Here is an 18,959-nt window from a genome sequence, read left to right as displayed (position 1 = left end):
CGTATTGTGATTTGGGACTTGGGCGTATGCTCGGAATCGAATTCCGAGGTCCCTAGCCCGAGATATAAAATTTTGATGAAATATTAAAAGCTTGAAAGCATAATGATTTCTAAAAAATTACTGATGTTGGAGTTATTGACCTCGGGTCTGTATTTTGATTTCGGAGCCCGGTATAGGTCCACTATAATATTTATGACTTGTCTGCCGAATTTGGTGAGAATCGGAGTTGATTTGACGTAATTCAGACGTTCGGTTGTAAAAATATAAGTTTTAAAGTTTTCTTGAAAACTTCCTTTGATTTGGTGTCTGATTTATAGTTCTAGGTGTTATTTTGGCGATTTGATCACGCGAGCAAGTTCGTATGATGTTTTAGGACTTGTGTGGATGTTTGAATTGGAGCCCCGAGGGCTCGGGTGAGTTTCGGATAGGCCACGGGATGATATCGGACTTAGGAAATCTGGTTTTCTGCAGACTTTGGGCTTCTGGAATTTCCTTCATCGCGTTCGCGAATGTACTCTCGCGAACGCGAAGAGCAAACTGAGCTGGCCAAATTTTTCTTCTTCGTGAACGCGATGCTATGGGGACTTTACCCTTCGCGAACGCGACCAGCTCAACGCGAACGCGAAGCTTTAGAGGCTTGAGGGAGGGGTCAGTTGTCCTTATACGCGAACACGAGCACTGGCACGCGAACGCGAAGTCCAAGGGGGAAAAAGCCTTCGCGAACACGTAGGAGGACTCGCGAACGCGAAAGCCACGTGTTGCTACTCATCGCGAACGCGAACGCGAAGAAGGACTGACCATTGTGACTTAAAACATAATCAAAACGGGATTTTTCCCATTTTTCACAAACCCTCAATTATAACTCGGCTTAGGGGTGATTTCAAAAGAGTTTTTCATGATTTCGAACTGGGTAAGTGTTCTTTATCATATAGTGATTGTATTTCATAAATCTAAGTCTATATTCATCATTTATTTCGGATTTAGATGGAAGAAATTGGATTTTTTGTAAAACTTCCCAAAAACGAAAAGAATTAAGATTTGAAGGTCCATTTGATATCGCAATTGGACAAATTTTATATGGTTGAACTCGTATCGGAACGGGTGTTCGGATTTCGTGAGTTTTTTCGGGATTTGAGACGTGGGTCCCACTGCCGAATATTTTAATAAATTTCGGATTTTATTCCGAAAAATTTATAAATTCATATGAAATTAATTCCTATGATTTGTATTGAATATATCGAATTGTTTGTGAATAGATTTGAAGATTTCAGAGGCAAACTTAAAAGGAAAAATGGTGGTTGAGTAATTGATTGAAATTTGCAAAGAGAGATAAGTGTCGTGGTTAACCTTGACTTGAGGGAATATAACCCTTAAATTATTTGTTATGTGAAATGCATGTGAACGAAGTATAGGCGAGGTGACGAGTGTCTAAACATCGTCAAATTAGTTGTTTGCATAATTACTTGAAAAATTATAAATTATTTTAAATTAAGAATTAACTATTATAATAATTGTTTATCTCCTATTCTTTGCCAAATATTAATTCTTGAATTTCTGAATTAATTGTTACATGCTACTTGAATTATGTGTCTTAATTGTTATTTGACATTTAGCATATTAAATATTAAACTGCCTATTTTCTCCCTGATTTCTATGATAATTTGCTATTTGACATTGTCTATTTCATGAATAAATCGTAATTATTGTATGCTTGTTGTCTTATAATTTCATATTAATTATTGCATTTATTGGGGAAATTCCTTCTATAAGAATTGGTAAATGAATATATTGGAGGATCGGGTTGCACGCTGCAACAGACTTATTAAAAGTCTATATTGGAGGATCGGGTTGCACGCCGCAACAGACTTATTAAAAATGGGCCCAACAGATACTTTCTATTTTTTTAAAAATATTTTATAGAAGTTTGAGAAAAAAATGATAATAAATATATCTAAGGCAATTCCTTATAAAATATATTATATAATTATGTAATAAATATTTTAATTCAAATTTAAAGACAAAAATATTGTAAAGAGATATTCAAAGCAATGCGTTATAATTTTATTATAGAATTAAACATACATGGAAATATATTTCTTAGTCTTCCTCCCCCTATGGAATGAGCACAACAAGGTGTTAATACCACCATTGAGAAGAAAAAGAAACTAATCAAGATGTTCCAAAATACAAGTTACATATTAATTTTTGTTCATACAAGTTACATGGTATCTCTTATAAATTTCATAAATCCTTCAAGGTCCGGAGGAATTTCCGTTGGTGGTGGCGGAAAAGAAGCTTGGTCATCACCGCTTTCGGGCGAAGCACCATCCTCCGCAAGTTCAGCTAGCATTTCTTCCTAAGCTTGACTTTAGTCAACATTTTGAGCAAACGAATCCGGATCAGTATTCTGACAATTTCGGTAGGTCCCTATCGTGATTTGGGACTTGGGCGTATGCCCGGAATCGAATTCTGAGGTCCCTAGCGCGAGATATGGAATTTTGAAGAAAAATTAAAAGCTTGAAAACTTAATAATTTTTAAGAAATTACTGATATTGGATTTATTGACCTCGGGTTCGTATTTTGGTTTCGGAGCCCGGTATGGGTCCACTATAATATTTATGACTTGTTTGCCAAATTTGGTGAGAATCGGAGTTGATTTGATGTGATTCGGACGTCCGATTGTAAAAATATAAGTTTTAAAGCTTTCTTGAAAATTTTCTTTGATTTGGTGTCTGATTCGTAATTCTAGGTGTTATTTTGGTGATTTGATCACGCGAGCAAGTTCGTATGATGTTTTAGGACTTGTATGCACGTTTGGTTTGGAACCCCGAGGGCTCGAGTGAGTTTCGGATAGGCTACGAGATGATTTTGAACATAGAAAAATCTGTTTTTTAGCTTCTACTGTCATCTGATGTTTTATTCTTCGCAATCGCGAAGCCATTCCTGTGATTGCGAAGAGGAAATTTGGACTGGCATAATTGTGCTTCGCGTTTGCTACCGAGGGCATGCGTTCGCGAAGGGTCGAAGTGTAAAGCTTCGCGTTCGCGAAGAGGAAATGAGGCAGAAGTTGGGGTACTCAAATTTGTTCTTCGCGTTCACATCAAACGGTTCGCGATCGCGTAGGTCTGTGGGGTTATGCTTCGCGTTCGCGTGTGTGATGTCGCGTTCGCGTAGAGTAAAGTGGCAGCCTGTGCAAAAATGTGCTTCGCGATCGCGAAGCAATTTCCGCGATCACGAAGAGTAAAATAAATTTGGGCAAAGTTGTTCTACGCGATCGCGAACGAATTTCCGCGATCGCGATGAGTAAAAATTTGAAAAACAGAACTTAAGTTCTGGAAATGGAGTTTCGACCCATTTTCAACCATTTCCAATTTTTGAGCTCGGGTAAGGCGATTTTTGGGCGATTTTCATGGGAAAATATTGAGGTAAGTATTCCTTATCCTATATGGATTAGGTTTCATGATTTCATACTCATTTATATCATGAATCCGTGAATTTATGGAAGAAAAATCAGATATTTATAAAATCTTCCAAAAACGAAAAATTAAGATTTGAAGGTCCATTTGATATCGGAATTGGACAATTTTTGTATGGTTGAACTCGTATCGGAACAGAAGTTCGGATTTCGCAAGTTTATTTGGGATTTGAGATGTGGGTCCCACTGTCGAATATTTTAATGAATTTTGGATTTTTATCCGAAAAATTTATAAATTCATATGGAATTAATTCCTATGATTAGTATTGAATATATCGAATTGTTTGTGAATGGATTTGAAGCTTTCGGAGGCAAATTTAAAAGGAAAAGTTGTGGTTGAATAATTGATTGGAATTTGCAAAGCGATGTAAGTGTCGTGGTTAACCTTGACTTGAGGGAATAGAACCCTTAAATTATTTGTTATGCGAATTGCATGTGAACGGCGTATAGACGAGGTGACGAGTGTCTATACGTCGTCAAATTAATTGTTTGTCTGCTTACTTGAAAAATTATAAATTATTTTAAATCATAAATTAATTATTATAATAATTATTTCTCTCCTATTCTTTGTCATATATTAATTCTTGAATTCCTGCATTAATTGTTACATGTTATTTGAATTATGTGTTTTAATTGTTAATTGATATTTAGCATATTAAATATTAAACTGCCTATTTTCTCCCTGATTTCCATAATAATTTGCTATTTGTCATTGTTTGTTTCATAATTAAATCACAATTATTGAATGCTTGTTGTCTTATAATTTTATATTAATTGTTGCATTTATTGGGGTAATTTCTTCTATAAGAATTGATTGAAATGGATATATTGAAGGATCGGGTTGCACGTCGCAACAGACTTATTAAAAGTCAATATTGGAGGATCGGATTGCACGCCGCAACAGACTTATTTAAAAGTCTATATATATACTTGATTGAAATAAATATATGACAGACTTATTTAAAAGTCTATACATATATACTTGATTGAAATAAATATATGGCAGACTTGATTAAAATGAATATATTGGAGGAGCGGGTTGCACGCCGCAACAGAACCGAAAGTGAATATATTGTGAGGATCGGGTTGCACGCCACAACAGACTTATTAAAAGTCAATATTGGGGGATCGGATTGCACGCCGCAACAGACTTATTTAAAAGTCTATATATATACTTGATTGAAATAAATATATGACAGACTTGATTAAAAGGAAAATATTGGGAGAGCGGGTTGCACGCTGCAACAGAATTGAATGTGAATATATTGTGAGAGCGGGTTGCACGCTGCAACAGAATTGGTTGAAATTATAATGGATTATAACTACTGAGTTGGCTTCAATTATTATAAGTGAGTTACCCGATTTATTTCTATTATTTGTTATTGTTATTAATATTGCGTACAGGTTAATTTAAGTGAACCACCTTAGCCTCGTCACTACTTCGTCGAGGTTAGGCTCAACACTTACCAATACATGGGGTCGGTTGTACTGATACTACACTCTGCACTTCTTGTGCAGATTTTGGAGTTGGTCCTAGCGGCGTACCATAGACTTGCTCGGATTTCAGCTATTCAGAGGAGACTTGAGGTATAACTGCATGGCGTCTGCAGTTCTGAAGTCCCCGTCTATTTTACTTTAGCTGTGTGTTTATTTCCAAACAGCTTTATTTTATTCAGACCTTTATTTGTATTATTCTAGAAGCTCGTGCCTTGTGATACCAATTCTGGGATGGTATTTAGACAACGTTGTTTTATGGATTAATCACTATATTTCAGACCTTACTTCCGCATTTGTTTCTTTGATTATTAATAAATTTAAAAATTATTTTAAAAATAGATAATATTATTCTAACGTTGGCATGCCTAGAAATTGAAATGTTAGGCGCCATCACGGTCCGAAGGTGGGAATTTCGGGTCGTGACAGTTGGTATCAAAGCACTAGGTTACATAGGTCTCACGAGTCACGAGCAAGCTTAGTAGAGTCTGAAGGATCGGTACGGAGACGTCTGTACTTATCTCTCAGAGGCTATGAAGTTTAGGAACAATATCATTTCTTTCTTATTCTGTCATGCGATTTTATTCTATCAGCGATGATTGAACCATTCTACTCTTATTCTCTCGCAGATGGTGAGAAAACATAATACCTCTACCGATGGTTAGGGACTAGAACCCCCGGGGGCAACTATGGCCAGGGGTAGAGGTCGAGGTCGAGGTCGTGCTAGAGGCCGAGGCAGAGGCTGAGGTAGAGCTCAGTCCAGAGCTCGAGCAGCTGCACCTGTTGTAGAACCTGAGATGGACCTTCAGGAGGAGGTTCCAGTTCAGAATGTACCAGTTGGACCAGTTCATGTCCCGGAAGTATTCATAGCCACTCCAGTGCTTCAGGATGCTCTAGTCCGTTTGGTGAGTCTTATGGAGGGCGTGGCCCAGAATGGTACATTTCCAATGGCACCAGTCGTTTCACATGTTGGGGGAGGAGCACAAACTCCCACTACTCTCGCTCCGGAGCAGATGGCTCCCCAGAATCAGGCTCCAACAGCCCCGCCAGTTAGGGTAGTTTAACCAGTTGTTGCGGCACAGATCGGTGATAGGCCCGCCATGTCTTTTGAGGCCTTATTGAGACTGGATAAGTTTACCAATCTCTTTCCAGTTCACTTTAGTGGTACACCTTCTGAGGACCCACAGGATTATCTTGAACGCTGTCATGAGGTGCTGCGGAACATGGGTATAGTTGAGACCAATGGGGTTGATTTTGCTGTATTTCAGATGACGGGTTCCGCCAAGAGATGGTGGAGAGATTATACATTGACCAGACCAGTTGGATCTCCTGCACTTACATGGGAGCAGTTCTCTCGGCTATTTCTGGAAAAGTTCCTCCCTATCACACTGAGAGAGGAATCCCGCAAGTAATTTCAGTGTCTACAGCAGGGCAGTATGACTGTTACTCAGTATGAGTCCCGTTTTGTGGATTTGGCTCGTTATGCTCTCTTTTTACTACCTACGGAGGGAGAGAGAGTGAGGAGGTTTATTGAGGGACTCACTCACCCTATCAGACTTCAGATGGCCAAAGAGACCGGAAGTGAGATTTCTTTTCAGGCGGCTGCTAATGTCGCAAGGAGGATCGAGATGGTTCTTGCACAGGAAGAGAGGGCAGAGGTCTGATAAGAGGCATCGTCAATTCAATGGTTTCAGTGGTGCCTCGTCTGAAGGAAGGGGTAATTTTGGTAGGGGTCATCCTCCCAGACCGTTTCATTCAGCACTTCATGCATCTCCCAGTGCTTTAGAGAGTCACGGTCCTATTATGCCTTACTGTGGGCTGCCAACATTTAGTGCACATTTAACTCCTATCAGTGTACCACCACTCCAGAGTTACTACAGTGGTTATCTGTCCCATCTCGGTCAGCTTCAGCTTTAGCAGCCACGACATCAGGATGGGTGTTATGAGTGTGGGAACATTGGTCACATCAGGAGGTATTGCCCTAGATTGGTGAGTAACAGATCTCGACAAGATTCTCGTGCCATCATACCGGCACCGGTTGTGTCACCGCCAGCTCAGCAAGCTAGAGGTAGGGGCCAGTCAGCTAGAGGTGGAGGTCAGGCTATTAGAGGTGGAGGTCAGACCATTAGAGGTGGAGGTCAGACCGTTAGAGGTGGAGGCCAGCCAGTTAGAGGCCGTCCCAGAGACGCAGTTCAGAGTCGTGGGGCCCAGCCCCAATTTTATGCTTTTCCAGCTAGGCCTGAGGCCGAGTCATCTGATGCTGTGATCACAGGTATTATTCTAGTTTTTCATAGAGATGCTTCAGTTCTATTTGATCCAGGATCTACTTATTCCTATGTGTCCTCCTATTTTGCTTCATATCTGGTTGTGCCTTGTGATTCTCTGAGTGCTTCTGTGTGTATCTACACCGGTGGGAGACTCTATTGTAGTATATCATGTCTATCATTCGTGTGTGGTTACTATTGGTAATCTTGAGACTATGTGGATCTTCTACTTTTTGATATGGTAGATTTTGATGTCATCTTGGGTATGGATTAGCTGTCCCCTTATCATGCTATATTGGATTGTCATGCCAAGACAGTGACCCTAGCTATGCCGGGGTTACCTCGGTTAGAGTGGAAATGAACTCTTGGCCATTCTGGGAGCAGGGTTATTTCTTATATGAAAGCTCGGCGTATGGTAGAGAAAGGGTGTCTAGCCTATTTGGCTTATATTCGAGATCCCAGTGCGGATGTCCCTTCTATGGACTCAGTGCCAGTTGTTCGTGAATTTCCAGAAGTATTTCCTGCAGATTTGTCGGGAATGCCACACGACAGAAATATTGACTTCTGTATTGATTTGGCTCCGGGCACTCAGCCCATTTCTATTCCACCATACTGTATGGCCCCGCCAGAGTTGAAAGAATTGAAAGAGCAGTTACAAGACTTGCTTGATCAGGGATTCATTAGGCCTAGTGTCTCACCCTGGGGTGCACCAGTATTATTTGTAAAGAAGAAAAATGGCTCTGTGCGGATGTGTATAGACTATCGGCAGTTGAACAAGGCCACTATCAAGAACAAATATCCGCTGCCAAGAATTGATGACTTATTTGATCAGCTTCAGGGTGCCAAGGTATTTTTAAAGATCGATTTGAGGTCTGGTTACCATCAGTTGAAGATTAGGGCTCTGATGTCCCTAAAATAGCTTTTCGAACTTGGTATGGGCATTACGAATTCCTAGTGATGTCATTTGGGTTGACAAATGCCCCAGCAACATTTATGGATTTGATGAATCAGGTGTTCAAGCATTATTTGAACTCTTTTTTGAGGTTGTATTCATTGATGATATCTTAATTTACTCCAGCAGTCGAGAGGAGCATGAGTAGCATCTTCGAAGTGTGCTTCACACTTTAAAGAATAATCAGTTATATGCCAAGTTTTCAAAATTTGAGTTTTGGTTAAACTCAGTTGCCTTTTTGGGGAATGTGGTATCAGCAGAAGGCATAAAGGTGGATTCTAAAAAGATTGAGGCTGTTCAGAATTGGCCTAGACCTACTTCAGTTACAGAGATCCAAAGTTTTCTGGGTTTAGCAAGTTATTATCATCGGTTCGTGGAAGGGTTTTCATCTATAGCAAGCACACTGACCAGACTAACCCAGAAGGGTGTCCCATTCAGATAGTCAGACGAGTGTGAGTTGAGCTTTTAGAAGCTCAAGACTGCTTTGACTACGGCACCAGTGTTGGTATTACCCACAGGTTCAGGATCATATACAGTATATTATGACGCATCTCACATTGGGCTTGGTGCAGTATTAATGCAAGATGGTAAGGTAATTGCATATGCTCCGCGGCAATTGAAAATTCACGAGAAGAATTATCCTGTTCATGACTTAAAATTGGCAGCCATTTTTCATGCGCTGAAGATTTGGAGGCATTACCTCTACGGTGTCTCGTGTGAGGTATTTACTGATCATCGTAGCCTTCAGTATCGGTTCAAACAAAAGGATCTTAATTTGAAGCAGAGAAATGGTTGGAGTTGTTAAAAGACTATGATATCACCATTTTGTATCACCCCGGAAAGGCCAATGTGATGGCCGATGCTTTGAGTAGAAATGCTATGAGTATGGGCAGTCTTGCGTATATTCCGGTTGGTGAGAGGCCATTAGCTGCAGATGTTCAGACTTTGGCTAATCATTTCGTTTGGTTAGATATTTCAGAACCCAGTCGGGTTCTAGCTTGCACAGTCGCTTGGTCTTCTTTATATGAGCGCATTAGAGAGAGGCAGCATGATGATCCTCACTTACTTGTCCTTAAGGATACGGTGCGGCACGGTGATGCCAAACAGGTTGTTGTGGGGGAAGATGTGGTTCTGCAAATGCAGGGTCGTATTTGTGTGCCTAATGTGGATGGGCTTCGTGAATTAATTCTTGAAGAAGCACACAGTTCCAGGTATTCTATTAATCCAGGTACCGCCAAAATGTATCAAGATTTGTGGCAACATTATTGGTGGACGAGAATGAAAAAGGATATAGTTGCATATGTAGCTCAGTGTCTGAATTGTCAGCAAGTTAAGTACGAGCATTAGAGACCTGGTGGTTTGCTTCAGAAGCTAGAAATTCCTGAGTGGAAGTAGGAGCGTATCACTACGGATTTTGTTGTTGGGCTCCCACGGACTCTTAGAAAATTTGACGCAGTTTGGGTCATTGTGGATAGGTTGACCAAGTCAGCACATTTCATTCCAGTGGCAGTTACCTATTCTTCAGAGAGGTTAGCTGAAATTTACATTCGTGAGATTGTCCGCCTTCACGGTGTGCCCGTGTCTATTATTTCAGATCGAGGTACGCAGTTTACCTCACACTTCTGGAGGGCTGTACAGCGTGAGTTAGGCACGCGGGTGGAGTTGAGTATAACATTTCATCCACAGATAGATGGACAGTCAGAGCGCACTATTCAGATATTGGAAGATATGCTCTGCGCTTGTGTTATAGACTTTGCAGGTTCTTGGGATCATTTCTTGCCACTTGCAGAGTTTGCTTATAATAATAGCTACCAGTCGAGCATACAGATGGCTTCATTTGAGGCATTATACAGAAGGCGATGCCGATCGCCAGTTGGTTAGTTTGAACCGGGAGAGGCTCGGTTGTTGGGTACCGATTTGGTACAGGATGCCTTGGATAAGGTCAAGACTGTTCAGGATCGACTTCACAAAGCTCAGTCTAGGCAAAAGAGTTATGTCGACCGTAAAGTTCGTGATATTGCATTCATGGTTGGAGAAAGAATATTGCTCTGGGTTTCACCTATGAAAGGTGTAATGAGGTTCGGAAAGAAGGGCAAGTTGAGCCCTAGATATATCGGACCCTTTGAAATTCTTGAAGGAATGGGTGAAGTAGACCACAAGCTTGAATTACCACCTAATTTATCAGCGGTTCATCCGGTGTTTCATGTGTCTATGCTCCAAAAATATCATGGTGATCTGTCCCATGTGCTAGATTTCAGCTCAGTCCAATTGGACAAAGATTTGACTTACGATGAGGAGCCAGTGGATATTTTAGCCCGGCAGGTCCGACAGTTGAGGTCTAAGAGTTATCCTTCAGTTCGGGTGCAATGGAGAGGTCAGCCGGTAGAGGCATCTACCTGGGAGTCCGAGTCGGACATGCAGAGTAAATATCCACACCTTTTCTCCAGCTCAGGTACTTTTTCTAACTCCGTTCGAGGACGAACATTTGTTGTAGAGGTGGAGAATGTGATGACCTAAAGTGTCATCTTTAAATTTAATAAGTAATTTTGTGTTTTAAGACCTCGTAAAGCACCATTTATTATTCCTCGATTTGCGTGAGCATTCCGTAAAATTTTTCGGAAAGGTTTTATGTGAAAAAATGGATTAAAATGTGAAATAGAGCTTTAAAAACACAACTGAGTTGGCTTTAATTAATATTTTGAGCAAACGGACCCGGATCAGTATTTTGATAATTCCGGTAAGTCCGTATCGTGATTTGGGACTTGGGCGTATATCCGAAATCGAATTCTGAGGTCCCTAGCTCAAGATATGGAATTTTAAAGAAAAATTAAAATCTTGAAAACTTAATAATTTTTAAGAAATTACTAATATTGGAATTATTGACATCGGGTCCGTATTTTGGTTTCGGAGCCCGGTATAGGTCCACTATAATATTTATGACTTGTCTGCCGAATTTGATGAGAATCGGAGTTGATTTGACGTGATTCGGACGTCCGATTGTAAAAATATATGTTTTAAAGCTTTCTTGAAAATTTCCTTTGATTTGGTGTCTGATTCGTAATTCTAGGTGTTATTTTGGCGATTTGATCGCGCGAGCAAGTTCGTATGATGTTTTAGGACTTGTATGCACGTTTGGTTTGGAACCCCGAGGGCTCGGGTGAGTTTCGGATAGGCTACGGGATGATTTTGAACTTAGAAAAATCTGGTTTTTTAGCTTCTTCTATCATCTGGTGTTTTGTTCTTCGCGATCGCGAAGCTATTCCTGCGATCGCGAAGAGGAAAGTTGGACTGCAACAATTATGCTTCGCGTTCGCGACCGAGGGCACGCATTCGCGAAGGGTCGAAGTGTAAAGCTTCACGTTCGCGAAGAGAAAATGAGGCAGAAGCTGGGGTACTCAAATTTGTTCTTCGCGTTCGCATGAAACAGTCTGCGATCACGTAGGTCTGCGGGGTTATGCTTCGCGTTCGCGTGTGTTATGTCGTGTTCGCGTAGAGCAAAGTGGCAGCCTATGCAAAAATGTGCTTCGCGATCGCGAAGCAATTCCCGCAATCGTGAAGAGTAAAATGAATCTGGGAAAAGTTGTTCTACGCGATCGCGAACGAATTTCCGCGATCGCGATGAATAAAAATCTGAAAAACAGAACTTAAGTTCTGGAAATGGGGTTTAGACCCATTTTCAACAATTTCAAATTTTTGAGCTCAGGTAAGGCGATTTTTGGCGGTTTTCACGGAAAAATATTGGGGTAAGTGTTCCTTATCCTATATAGATTATGTTTCATGATTTCATACTCATTTATATCATGAATCCGTGAATTTATGCAAGAAAAATCAGATTTTTATAAAATCTTCCAAAAAAGAAATTAAGATTTGAAGGTCCATTTGATATCGGAATTGGATAATTTTTGTATGGTTGAACTCGTATCGGAACGGGTGTCCGGATTTCGTGAGTTTTTCAGGGATTTGAGACATAGGTCCCACTGTCGAATATTTTAATGAATTTTGAATTTTTATCCGTAAAATTTGTAAATTTATATGGAATTAATTCCTATGATTAGTATTGAATATATCAAATTGTTTGTGAATAGATTTGAAGCTTTTGGAGGCAAATTTAAAAGGAAAAGCTGTTGTTGAATAATTAATTGGAATTTGCAAAGTGATGTAAGTGTCGTGGTTAACCTTGACTTGAGGGAATAGAACCCTTAAATTATTTGTTATATGAATTGCATGTGAACGACGTATAGGGGAGGTGACGAGTATCTATACGTCATCAAATTAATTGTTTGCTTGCTTACTTGAAAAATCATAAGTTTTAAATCATAAATTAATTATTATAATAATTGTTTCTCTCCTATTCTTTATCATATATTAATTCTTGAATTTCTGCATTAATTGTTACATGCTATTTGAATTATGTGTTTTAATTGTTATTTCACATTTAGCATATTAAATATTAAACTGCCTATTTTCTCCCCGATTTCCATAATAATTTGCTATTTGTCATTGTTTGTTTCATAATTAAATCACAATTATTGAATGCTTGTTGTCTTATAATTTTATATTAATTGTTGCATCTATTGGGAAAATTTCTTCTATAAGAATTGATTGAAATGGATATATTGGAGGATCGGGTTGCACGCCACAACAGACTTATTAAAAAGTCCATATTGGAGGATCGGGTTGCATGTCGCAACAGACTTATTAAAATTCAATATTGGGAGATTGATTGCACGCCGCAACAGACTTATTTAAAAGTCTATATATGTACTTGATTGAAATAAATATATGACATATATATTAAAAGTCAAAATTGGAGGATCAGGTTGCACGCCGCAACAGACTTATTAAAAATTCCATATTGGAGGATCGGGTTGCACGCCGCAACAGACTTATTTAAAAGTCTATATATATTCTTGATTGAAATAAATATATGATAGACTTGATTAAAAGGAAAATATTGGGAGAGCGGGTTGCACGTTGCAACAGAATTGAATGTGAATATATTGTGAGAGCGGGTTGCACGCTGCAACAGAATTGGTTGAAATAATAATGAATTATGACTACTGAGTTGGCTTCAATTATTATAAATGAGTTACCTGATTTATTTCTATTATTTATTGTTGTTATTAATATTGCGTACATGTTAATGTAAGTGAACCGCCTTAGCCTCATCACTACTTCGTCGAGGTTAGGCTCAGCACTTACCAGTACATGGGGTCGGTTGTACTGATACTACACTCTGCACTTCTTGTGCAGATTTTGGAGTTGGTCCCAGTGGCGTACCATAGACTTGCTCGGATTTCAGCTACCAGAGGAGACTTGAGGTATAACTGCATGGCGTCCGCAGTTTTGAAGTCCCCGTCTATTTTACTTTAGCTGTGTGTTTATTTCCAGACAACTTTATTTTATTCAGACCTTTATTTGTATTATTGTAGAAGCTCGTGCACTTGTGACACTAATTCTGGGATGGTATTTAGGCAACGTTGTTTTATGGATTAATCACTATATTTCAGACCTTACTTCCGCATTTGTTTCTTTGATTATTAATAAATTTTAAAAATATTTTAAAAATAGATAATATTATTCTAACGTTGGCTTGCCTAGCAAGTGAAATGTTAGGCGCCATCATGATCCGGAGGTGGGAATTTCGAGTCATGTAATATATATACTATACTATACTATATATACATCTTAAGATATATAAGTTATATTCGATTTATATATATATATATATATAGACACACACACACACACACACCTATAAAACGTTTGGGGTTAAAACAAAGTTGAGGGGGTTAAATGGCTATTTTATAAATAGCCAACGACTATTTTGGCAGGTAAAACGGCCATATTTTAAATACCATAACGGCTATAATGTGGCAGATGTTTTTTTAAAAAAAATTAGCCGTTGGGCCCGGATAGGCCCGTTTAGGACCGATTGAACTGGCCCACTTCCCGGCCGGTCCCGGTCTCGGGGGCCTCGCCTATGGGACCGGCCCACTACCCAGCCCACCTCCCCACGGTCCCGGTCCTATCCCGTTAGGACCGTTTAGGCCCACCGCCCATTTGGGCTTGTGGTCCTGGGCAAGGCCCGGTCCTAACCGTCCCACATGCCACCCTTATTTTAATATAGTATAGATATATATAGATATAGAGAAATTTAGGCTTGTATATTTGTTTGTAAATAAATATGATATTAAATAATTATTCTGGGTGTGTAACGATCCGACTTGTCGTTTTAAGAATTAACGCCCCGTTCAACTATTTAAGGTCCCGAGCAGCTTCGTAATATGTATTATGACCCGCAGGTATGATCGTGTTTGATTTTCAGAAGATTCGGAATTTAATTAAAAGAACAATTCTTATTTAAAAGCTTAAATGGAAAGAGTTGACCGGAGAGTTGACTTTGAGAAAACGACCACGGAATAGAATTTTGATGATGGCAATAGTTTCGTATGATGATTTTAGACTTAGGAGTATATTCGGATTTGGATTTGGTAGTCAGTAGGACAATTCGACGTATTTTGGCGAAAGTTGGAAAATAGAAAATTTATGGAAAGTCCGGCCGAAGGTTGAATATTTGATAACGCGATCGTATTTCGATTCTGGAAATTTGAATAGCTCCATTACGTCATTTTAAGACTTTTGTGCAAAATTTAAGGTCAATCGGACGTGATTTGATAGGTTTCGGCGTTGTTTGTAGAAACTGAAAGTTTCAAAGTTCATTAGGCTTGAATTGGGGTATGATTCGTGGGTTTAGTGTTGTTTGAGGTGATTTGAGGATTCGACTAAACTCGTATGATGTTTTAGGTCTTGTTGGTATATTTGGTTGAGGTCTCGAGGGGCTCGGGTGAGTTTCGGATGGTTAACGGATCAAAAATTTGGACTTGAACAGCTGCTGGAATTTTCTGATATCTGATTCTGTTTTCCTTCTACGCGATTGCGTGAATGTGTCTGCAATCATGTAGGCTTAGTTAGGCAGTGGAGTTTTGTTCTATGCGATCGCGTGGGGTTAACTGAGGGGCTTCTGAGTTTTGTTCTACGCGATCGCGTGAAGAGGGATGCGATCGCGTAGCTCTGGGATTTTGTGACTCGTGAACGCGTGAAGAAGGTCACGTTCGCGTAGAGTAAGTGGAGCGGAAATAGAAGTCACGCATTTTGTGCTTCGCGATCGCATGGACGAGTCCGCAATCGCGTAGGTTTGTGATGTTGTACATCGCGATCGCGTGGGAAAGTTTCCGATCGCGTAAGGTTAAATCTGGGTTGTGGAAAACTGTTCTTCGTGATCGCGTGGGAATGTTCACGATTGCGTAGAGCAAATGACTGGGCAGAGAGTTTAAGTTCTAAAAATGGGACTTCGTCCCATTTTCTATTTTTGACGGATTGGAGCTCGGGAAAAGGCGATTTTTGGGAGATTTTCAGAGGAAACAATGGGGTAAGTGTTCTTAACACAATATTGGTTAAATTACCCGAATCCATGGTTATTTTTAACATTTAATCGGTGAATTAAGTTTGAAAATTGTGAAAACCCTCTTGGTTTAATTTAAGATTTAGGGGCCGAGTTGTTATTGGAATTCGATAAAATTGGTATGGTTGAACTAGTATCGGAATGGGTGTTCAGATATCGTAAAAATTATGTCGGGTTCCGAGAGGCGGGCCCTGCGTTGACTTTAGTTGACTTTATGGAATAAATTTTTAATTCGGCATTTTATTATCCGAAATTATTTCCGATGAATTTTAATGAAGTTGTACAATTAATTTGGATAGATTTGAGCTGTCCGGAGGTCAATTCAAGCAAGAAGGTAATTTTTGGAATATCGGCATAACTTTAAAAAGTTAAGTGTCTTGCCTAACCTTGAGTGGGGGAATTACCCTTTAGGCATCGAGTCTTATATGGCATTTGTGAAATGTAAAAAGCCGTGTACGCGGAGTGACGGGTATGTACCCAGACTTATATGTGACAAATTTATTGAGTTAAAGTCTAGGGCATATTGTGTAGTAAATTGAATAATTGTCATGCCTCGAATCATATTTATTGAACTTGTTTTTATATGACAATTCGATGTAATTATTACTTGTATATTTATGTGAATTCCATGAGTTCGATGGTTTGATATTTCTTTGAATTTAATTTCAGTATGAATTTTTCCTGTACAAATAATTAATTAAACAATCTTAAGAAGAAGTGTTAATATAATTATCAAAATTTGGATTAATGAAGGCGTTGCCCTATGTTGATTAATTTCTATCTCTGTTGATTATTTTTGAGATTTTATACACATTGTGTGGAGCCTTGGGCTATTTGTTGTGAAATTAATTGATTTTGTTATATGTTTGAAATTGGTTGTGGCTATTGGGCAAATCGTGATGTGAATTGATTTTGTTATGTTGCCGTGATAATATTCTGTATAAATTATTGTGTTATTTGAGTTATTATTTTGAGAACATAAGGATGGCATTTCACTGTTGATATTATGTGGGCAAAATGGTGACATTTCACTGTTGTTATGTTTGTCTGGGCCGAGCGATAAAGGTAGTTATAGGAGAGATAAGGGTGGCAATAAGAGCGATAAGGGTGGCTATTAAAATTGTCAGGGCAGAGGGATAAGGGAGGCTATTATAGAAGTGATAAGGGTAGCTATAGGAGAGATAAGGGTGGCTATTATCACGGATGATATGTGATGATGTGGAGTTGTTGCATTGGCGATTTTATGTGATGTTGTGATTTTCGTTGTGTTTATTTCTATACCTTGTGCAATTTGTCTTGTTGTTGGTAAATTGATAATAGTCTGATTTATGTTGAAATTGAGAACCTGTGGCTATTGCCAGGCGGATTATAAAAATAAATATGGGCACGAGGTGCCGTGAGTAAATAATGATGATATTGGAACATGAATTGTCCGTGCAATTAAAATATGAAACGTGGGCACGAAGTGCCGTGGAAAAAAATAATGGTTTTATTATTGGCGCGTGAACTGTCCGTGCAAATGTGATATGCAAAATGGGCACAAGGTGTTGGAAAAATATGATGATTTAATTATGGGCACGAAGTGCCATGAAAATATGAAAAGGGCTGAGACCCGTATTTTTATAACTATGAAATGAGGTGTCACATGATAACTTTTAATTAAAAGAATTATATTCAAAATATTTATTCGGAAGGATTTTTATTCAAAAAGTAGTATTTGAAGGAATTGTATTTGAAAGATATTTATGTGAGGGAATTATATTTGAAAAGGATTTATGAAAAGAATTATATTTGAAAGATATTTATTTGAGAAAATTATATTTAAAAGTGAGTTATTTGGAAGAATTATATGTGAAAGATATTTATTTGAAGAACTTGATTTAATTGGGTGTACTTGTATTTATTATTTGTTGAGCAATATTAATAGAGTTCTCGTTCCCATGTCGGGCATATCACTGGTTGATTTGTGTTGTCCTTATTGTTATTTATTTTCTATTATTTTGTATACTATATTGCACATGTTATTAGACTAGTGAGTGTCTTGACTGTACCTCGTCTCTACTCCAGTGAGGTTAGTCTTGATACTTACTGGGTACCGACTGTGGTGTAATCATACTACACTTCTGCATATTTTTGTGCAGAGCCAGATATTGGAGCTATCGGACTCGAACAGAGTTAGAGTGAGATCGCAAGCATTCAAGTTAGAGCTGCTTGGTCGTCGCAGTTCCTTGGAGTCTTTTTATTTTATTATAATGTTAATTATTATTCAAACAATATTGAGTATTCGATCCTTGAGATCATTTCATGTATTCAGTTAGAGTTCGTGACTCAGTATTACCAGACTTGGGAGGTCGTATTAAATTATATATTTAAAAAAAATGGCTTGAAATGTAATTGAAATCGGCTTACCTAATCTTAGAGAATAGGTGCCATCACGACACCTGAGGTGAGATTTTGGGTCGTGAGAGAGTGCTTAATTGAACATGAATTAATATGATTTTATGTCTCCATTTTTTATTTTTTAATTAGAAATTAATTGAAGTCGCCATCGTTCTCATCTTGATTTTATACGTATTGCACAAAGGATGTATTGTAAATTAGTACAATTTACATAAGGTAAAATATTTATTGATTTTAATTTTCTAAATATTAATACTTCCTACCTATTTTAATAAGAAAAAATTTAATATGCAAAATTTTAATTTATTTCAAAGTCCTAAACATTAGGAAACTAACCGAAGTTACAAATTTATTCATTTTAAAAGTTATTTTTTAAGGGTAAAAGGCGAACGACATTTACTATTTTCTGGCCGTGATAATAGAAATACATTATATAAATTTTACCTAAGAGAAATAATTTGGTATATGTTTTTTCCTTTACTGATTCACACCCCCGTCCTCCCTTTCTTTTAGCCAAACGTATATTAAAAAAACTCCTAAAGTAAAAGGATTGAAAGTAATGGATTATAATCTAAAATATATATGAATACTTAACGAAACTTTTGCCTAAAATATTTATAGAAATATAATTGGTTAATGTTTAAAAAAAAAGGACGCCTATAGCTAAAAGGATTCCAAAGTGCTGATACGTTTCCTACTATGACTTAAGGAATTGAAAGTGTTCCATCAAAAGATGTTTACGTGTTAATGAAGCGTACAATTATTATTTACAGATATGTTGTATTACATGGCTCAAATAAGGAAGGATTTGGGACACAATCTTTAATTAATTTTGAAATCCTAAATTTTAGGGAGCGAATTAAATAATTATTTCTAAATATTAGAAAAGTAATAAAATTACTATTTTGT

The sequence above is a fragment of the Nicotiana tabacum genome, chromosome 22, assembly GCF_000715075.1.
Source record: "Nicotiana tabacum cultivar K326 chromosome 22, ASM71507v2, whole genome shotgun sequence".
In the NCBI taxonomy this organism is placed as follows: Eukaryota; Viridiplantae; Streptophyta; class Magnoliopsida; order Solanales; family Solanaceae; genus Nicotiana; species Nicotiana tabacum.
The sequence above is the reverse complement of the archived record's forward strand: the minus strand, read 5'-3'. Positions refer to the sequence as shown.